The sequence below is a fragment of the Rana temporaria genome, chromosome 1 (genome assembly GCF_905171775.1).
Source record: "Rana temporaria chromosome 1, aRanTem1.1, whole genome shotgun sequence".
Lineage (NCBI taxonomy): Eukaryota > Metazoa > Chordata > Amphibia > Anura > Ranidae > Rana > Rana temporaria.
In genome coordinates, this window is record NC_053489.1 from 121,619,201 (window position 1) to 121,626,212 (window position 7,012).

A 7,012-nucleotide genomic window follows, 5' to 3' on the forward strand; every position below is an offset into this window, starting at 1 on the left:
ATGTTTTACATGTTCTAGTTGTTCATATATTGTACAAACAACCTTTCATATTGAAGGCAGTGTAAAAGGGGGCTTAGATGTTCTCCGTTTTAATCATCAAAGGAATGAATGTCATTTGTGGGAATGTAAAATGATAGCTGGAGTATTTATTTTTTTTTTACTCCCCCTTCTGTATTCTTTTTTTGGTAAATATGGGAACAGTGCTTGGGAATGTGCCAACTGGTGTAGCGAATTGATGTGAGTGGGGATTTGTGGCGTCATGCGCCAGCCTTGTCTGGTTTCTACTGAGTGTCATACTTATTTAAAGCAGTATTAAACCCCACAACAAAAATATATTAAACTGCATCTCAACAATCACTAGATGTGGTGACTGCATTCGTGTTTCCTTTATTTTTACCTGGTGATCCTGCCAATAAGTCTGTTATTTTCCATCTTCCTCTAACAGACCAAGCTGTCCAGCAAAAGTGGCAATTAGAGAGTTGAGACAAACCATTTAACACTGACACTGATCTGCTTTCATTCATTTGTGTCCGAAAAGGGAAAAAAACCTGTTGCAGTAACTGATAAAAAAGTGTTAGCTGTGGTTCAGCTTCAATGCAATCAATCTAGATCTGCTATTACATCTAACATCACCCTCTTTCCAGATTGAGGATCATTTTCTCCTCCATAGAGTGGAGCCACCCTACACAGAAGTGTATTACCAGGTGAAAATAAAGGGAGAAATAACGAAAAGAAACAAACAAAAAAAACACAAGTGCAGCCACAATTATAATAATACATAATTAATACATTAAAGTGGAGGTTCACCCAAAAAATCTATTTTTAACATTAGATTGAGGCTAATTACGGGAAGCAGAATCGGGTGTTTTTTTTTTTAAATCAATGCAGTACTTACCGTTTTAGAGATCGATGTTCTCCGTGGCTTCCGGGTATGGGCTGCGGGACTGGGCGTTCCTATTTGATTGACAGGCTTCCGACCGTCGCATACAGCGCGTCACGAGTTTCCGAAAGTAGCCGAACGTCGGTGCGCAGGCGCCGTATAGAGCCGCACCAACGTTCGGCAACTCGTGACGCGCTGTATGCGACCGTCGGAAGACTGTCAATCAAATAGGAACGCCCAGTCCCAAAGACCATACCGGCGGAGAACATCTATTTCTAAAACGGTAAGTACTGCATTGATTTAAAAAAAAACACCTGCAATATATAATTTTTTTGGCAAGGGAGGGAGACTTTACATTGCTTTAACCACTTAAGCCCCGGACCAATATGCAGCCTAAAGACCCAAGGTGTTTTTACAGTTCGGGACTGCGTCGCTTTAACAGACAATTGCGCGGTCGTGCGACGTGGCTCCCAAACAAAATTGGCGTCCTTTTTTCCCCACAAATAGAGCTTTCTTTTGGTGGTATTTGATCACATCTGCCGTTTTTAGTTTTTGCGCTATAAACAAAAATAGAGCGACAATTTTGAAAAAAAAGCAATATTTTTTACTTTTTGCTGTAATAAATATCCCCTAAAAACATATATAAAAACATTTTTTTTCCTCAGTTTAGGCCGATACGTATTCTTCTACCTATTTTTAGTAAAAAAAATCGCAATAAGCGTTTATCGATTGGTTTGCGCAAAATTTATAGTGTTTACAAAATAGGGGATAGTTTTATTGCATTTTTATTTTTTATTTTTTTTTTACTACTAATGGCGGCGATCAGCAATTTTTTTCGTGACTGCGACATTATGGCGGACACTTCGGACAATTTTGACACATTTTTGGGACCATTGTCATTTTCACAGCAAAAAATGCATTTAAATTGCATTCTTTATTGTGAAAATGACAGTTGCAGTTTGGGAGTTAACCACAGGTGGCGCTGTAGGAGTTAGGGTGCACCTAGTATGTGTTTACAACTGTTTGGGGGTGTGGCTGTAGGAATGACGTCATCGATCGTGTCTTCCCTATAAAGGGAATGACGCGATCGATGCGCCGCCATAGTGAAGGACGGGGAAGCCGTGTTTACACACGGCTCTCCTCGTTCTTCAGCTCCGGGGAGCGATCGCGACGGAGCGGCTATAAACAAATAGCCGCGCCGTGGTCCCGGATCGCTCCCCGAGCGGACCCGACCTCCGCATGTAGCGGGGGGGGTCCCGATCGGACCCCCCACCCGCTAATAGGGGAGGACGTACCTATACGCCCATGTGCCTGTACGTGCCATATTGTGGACGTATATGTACATGGGCTGGTCCTTAAGTGGTTAAGACCCCTTTCACACTGGGGCATATTTCAGGCGCTTTGGCGTTAAAAAAAACCTGTAAAGCGCCTGAAAGAAGCCTCATCTGTAATCCAAATGTGAAAGACGCTTTCAGAGCCCTTTCACACTGGCAGCGCCCGAAAAACGATGGTAAAGCGCTGCTAAGACCCCTTTCGCACTGGGGCGTTTTTCTGGCGCTTTGGCGTTAAAGCCCCCCTCCCATTGAGAGAGTTTTTTTTAGAAGTGGTGTATTCAACGCTCCTAAAGCACTGCAAAGAAGCTGCTTGCAGGACTTTATTTTGACGCCCTGCCAGTGCAGCGCCTCAGTGTGAAAGCACTCGGACTTTCACATTGGGATTGCAGAGGCAGCTTCTTTCAGGCGCTTTACAGGCGCTTTTTTAACGCTAAGACCCTTTTCAGGTGGTACAGTGATAAAAATAGCGCCTAAATACCGCCTGAAAAACTCCTGCCCAGCCTTCTCAATGTGAAAGCCCGAGGGCTTTCACACTGAGGCGATGCGCTGGCAGGAGAGAAAAAAATCTCCTGCAAGCAGCATCTTTGGAGCGGTGAGAGGAGCGCTCCTTCACCGCTCCTTCCCTTTTAAAACAATTTGATACCGTGGTAATACCGCCCGCAATGCGCCTCTTCAGAGGTGCATTGCGGGCGGTATTAACCCTTTATCCTTTATAGCGGGGTTAATACCACTAGCGGCCGAATTCCGTAGCAATTCCGACAGTATAGAGCCGCTATTTTTAGTGGCGCTATACCGCCACCGCACCTCTTACCCCGGTGTGAAAGGGGCCTTAGTGTAAAAGCACTCGGGCTCTCATAGTGTGATTGCAGGTGCAGCTTCTTTCAGGCACTTTACAGGCGTTTTTTTAACGTAAAAGTGCCTGAAAAACGCCCCAGTGTGAAAGGGGTCTAAGAGAAACCTTTTGAAGGGGAGATATTTTGATTGAGATATATATATATATATTTTTTTTTTTACTGGGGATTGCAAAATCTGGTGCAGCTCTACACAGAAACCAATGAGCTTCCAGGTTTTATTGTCAAAGCTTAATTGAACAAGCTAAAGCTAGAAACTGATTGGCTACTATGCACATCTGCATCATGTTTTGTAATCTCCAGTTTTAATAAATTAACCCTATATTGTATAAAGATTTCCAGTCTGGGGGAAGCAGCGCAGCCATGAATGCTATGCATTCGCAGAGTGGTGGATACTTTTTATTATAATCCCAATCCTGTTTCTACAGGAGTTTTGTGTTTTGCCTGTAGAAGCAGCTCAGTGTTATCCTATGTGTCCATTCACATTAGGACGATTAGGCTCCATGCACACTGGTTTAAAAAACGTTGCTTCTAATTCTGGCCTGTAGAAGCAGCTCAATGTTATTCTAGGTGTCTATGCACATTAGGACATTTAGAGGCATATTTTGAGCTAAAAGTTAGAAACAGGATAAAAAACCTTCTGGTTTGAGTTTCTGATTGGAGCTTACTGCCAAAAAAAACTAGAAAACTGTCCTAAACTCATCTAAACTTTGTAAAAAAAAAAGCTATAATTAGGCCTCATGTACACTGCTGCTGGTAAACGGACGTCTAGGAGCAGTTGGGCGTTTTTTTTTTTTTTTTTCAGCTGCCCCTGAACTCTCCTTTTCGTTATCTTATCAGTACAGGTACAGAGGGTCATTTGTTTCTGGGCAGTTGAGTTTAGAAGAATTTTTTAGAACGCGTGTAAACGCGGTTAGGCTCCATGCACACTGTTCTCTTTGGAGTAAAAAACGTCCATATACAAAGTTTAGATGAGTTTAGGAGAGTTTTATGTTTTTTCTGCCAGTGATCTCCAATTTAGAAATGCGAATGAGAATTTTTTTTTTCCTGCCACACTCGTGTTTACATTTCGATTACAGACGTTTTTCATCTTTGGCTATTTGAAAAAAAATAAAAATTACGCGGCAAACTAGGCTAAACGCGGCATGTAAAACGTGCCAAAACTGACATTTTAAACATCGTTTACTATCTGTCAAGTTAATAATCGTTCAGGAGAGGTTTTAAAAACGTCCTGTGTACATGAAGCCTATACATGCACACTGGCTTAAAAAACGTTGCTTCTTCAGGAGATTTGTGTTCAGCCTGTAGAAGCAACTCAATGTTATCCTATGTGTCCATGCACATGAGTTTAATGTTATAGAGGCAGGAAAAAAAAACTTCTGGATGGCGTTTCTGATTGGAGCTTACTGGCAGAAAAAAAGTAAAACTCTCCTAAACTCGTCTAGACTTTGTACAAAAAATGCTCTGAGCGAGACTTTTTTTTAGCCCAGTGTGCATTGAGCCCCAGGAGTTGTAAAACATTTTTTTTCACCTTAATACAATCTATGCATTAAGGTGAAAAAACATTTGATGATACCGGCCCCCCCAAGCCCCGTTTTACTTACCCGACCCGTCGAAAGTCCCGCGCTCGGTCCCGAGATCCTCTTCGCCGATCAGCCTGGCCGCTGATTGGCTAGAGCAGATGGATTGAGAGCAGCGCAGCCATTGCCGGACGCTGCTGTCAATCACATCCAGTGATGCGGCGTGCCGAGGGGCGGGGCCGAGTAATACAGTGAGCGGCTATGGCCGTTCATTGTATCACGGGAGTGAGCTCGCAATTATTCACCACCATGCGAGCTCTCTCGCATGAATGTGGTGAGTTCTTGTGGGGAGGACCAGAGACAGCCACAGAGGAACCCCAGAACAGGATAATCGGGGGCCACTCTGTGCAAAACGAACTGCATAGTGGAGGTAAGTATAACATGTTTGTTATTTTAAAGAAGCATTTTTTTTTCCTTCAGTAACTCTTTGTTGTTCTCAAAAATATGCCTGTAAATGTCCTAATGTGTATGGACACAAAGGATAACATTGAAGGGAAGGGAGTAACCGCTCCAGGTGGGTGTGTTGGGAAAATCTGCACTGGTTCAGGAAATCAAGGGTGCTGGCAATGCACGAAGCAATTGATATGAGGAAAGACGGGATGGACAGCCGCACTCCAAAAAAATGCACTACAAAACAAGCAGAACACAGGAAAAACAGGCTACGCGTTTCACACTCTGATTAGTGCTTAGTCATGGATGACTAAGCACTAATCTGAATGTGAAACGCGTAGGTTGTTTTCCCTGTGTTCTGCTTGTTTTGTAGTGCATTTTTTATAAATTTTTTACAATAAAGACAACCTTATGTTTTTTTTGGAGTGCGGCTGTCCATCCCGTCTTTCCTCATATCAAGGATAACATTGAGCTGCTTCTACAGGCAGAACACAAAACTCCTGTAGAAGTAACGTTTTCTTTTTTTTATGCCAGTGTGCCTAGGAGGCAGGAAAAACAAACCTTCTCATTCATTCCTGATTGGAGCTCACAAGCAGATTTTTTTTTAAAACTCTCCTAAACTTGTCTAAACTTTGTACAAAAAATGCTCTACATGATTTTTTTTTATATTTAAAAAGAGAACAGACATTTTTTTAAGGCCAGTGTGCATGGAGCCGATCCTACATTTCCCTGCAGCAAGACTCCCTTTTTTTTCTGACTATTATCTAACTGCCATTTGTAAACTCAATCCTAAAGTCTTTGAAAGTTTTGCCTGAATTTCCCCTCCTGGTCAGTGACCCCCCCAGACATACCGAACTATCTTATATTATGACACTGATGTACAATCCTCCTCTCCAGAGGTCAAGTAGAGATTTATTTTCTGCATTTCCTGATCATGAACACTAATATGAATTGCACAAGATCTTGCTTGCTCCCCCCCCCCCCCCCCCCCATATGATGGTCCTGGGTAATAGGCTGTAATGTAACACGTGGTTATGGAGGTGGAGGGGGGGGCCCTAATAAAAATCTTGTTAAACTCTTTGCTCAGGGTACATGGAGTCACCAGGCCCTTTTACTTAGGAAGCCAAACAGTTTTATTGGTAAATGAGTTAAAGTGCCATTTCCCTGTGTCGTGTTCCATTCATCAAGCCACAAGTCCAGGCTCTCTAACATGAAACTATTTGTTTGCTTACACAACCAGCTGGGTGCAATTTCACGTCTGAGATATCTATCTGAAAGCCTCCCTCATTTATTATCCCTACTTGTCAGGAAATGTGCCCCCCTAACTTTTCCTTTCTCTGGATGGCCTGGGCTCCTATCCTGTTAACTCCTTCCCTCCCAGCCAGTCACCACCAATGCTACCTTGGAGTATCCCTTCCTATGTCCTCCTTCCTATAAGTTCATATCCTGCACAGCAACCTGTCGTCCACGACCCATAACAAAGACATGAGCCTGAATATGCTGTGTATGTCCCATGCTTGGAGCAGTTGTGAGCAGGAGATGTAATGTATTCTTATCAGCAAACAATGCAATGGTCTGCTTGGTAATCCCAATCATTTGCTGGGAATGACTGCATGATTTTGCTTGGTATTGGTGAGGCTTGTTGGGTGATAATATATATATATATATATATATATATATATATATATATATATATATATATATATATATATATATATATATATATATATATATATATATATATATATATATAATAGGGGAGAGTGGAGCATTTTCATCTTGCTGACACTGATGGTGGTTGTATAATACTCCATATACATCTCCTTGTGTGCACAGAAATAAAGAGTAAAACATTTCTCAGCTTGGGAAGATGGAGGGGGGGTGGGGGTTAAGGGTGAGGATGAGGGGAGGGTGTGGGGTTAAGGGTGATGATGAGGGGAGGACGGGGCCCTTTAAGACAAACCAGGCTTCTAGCTC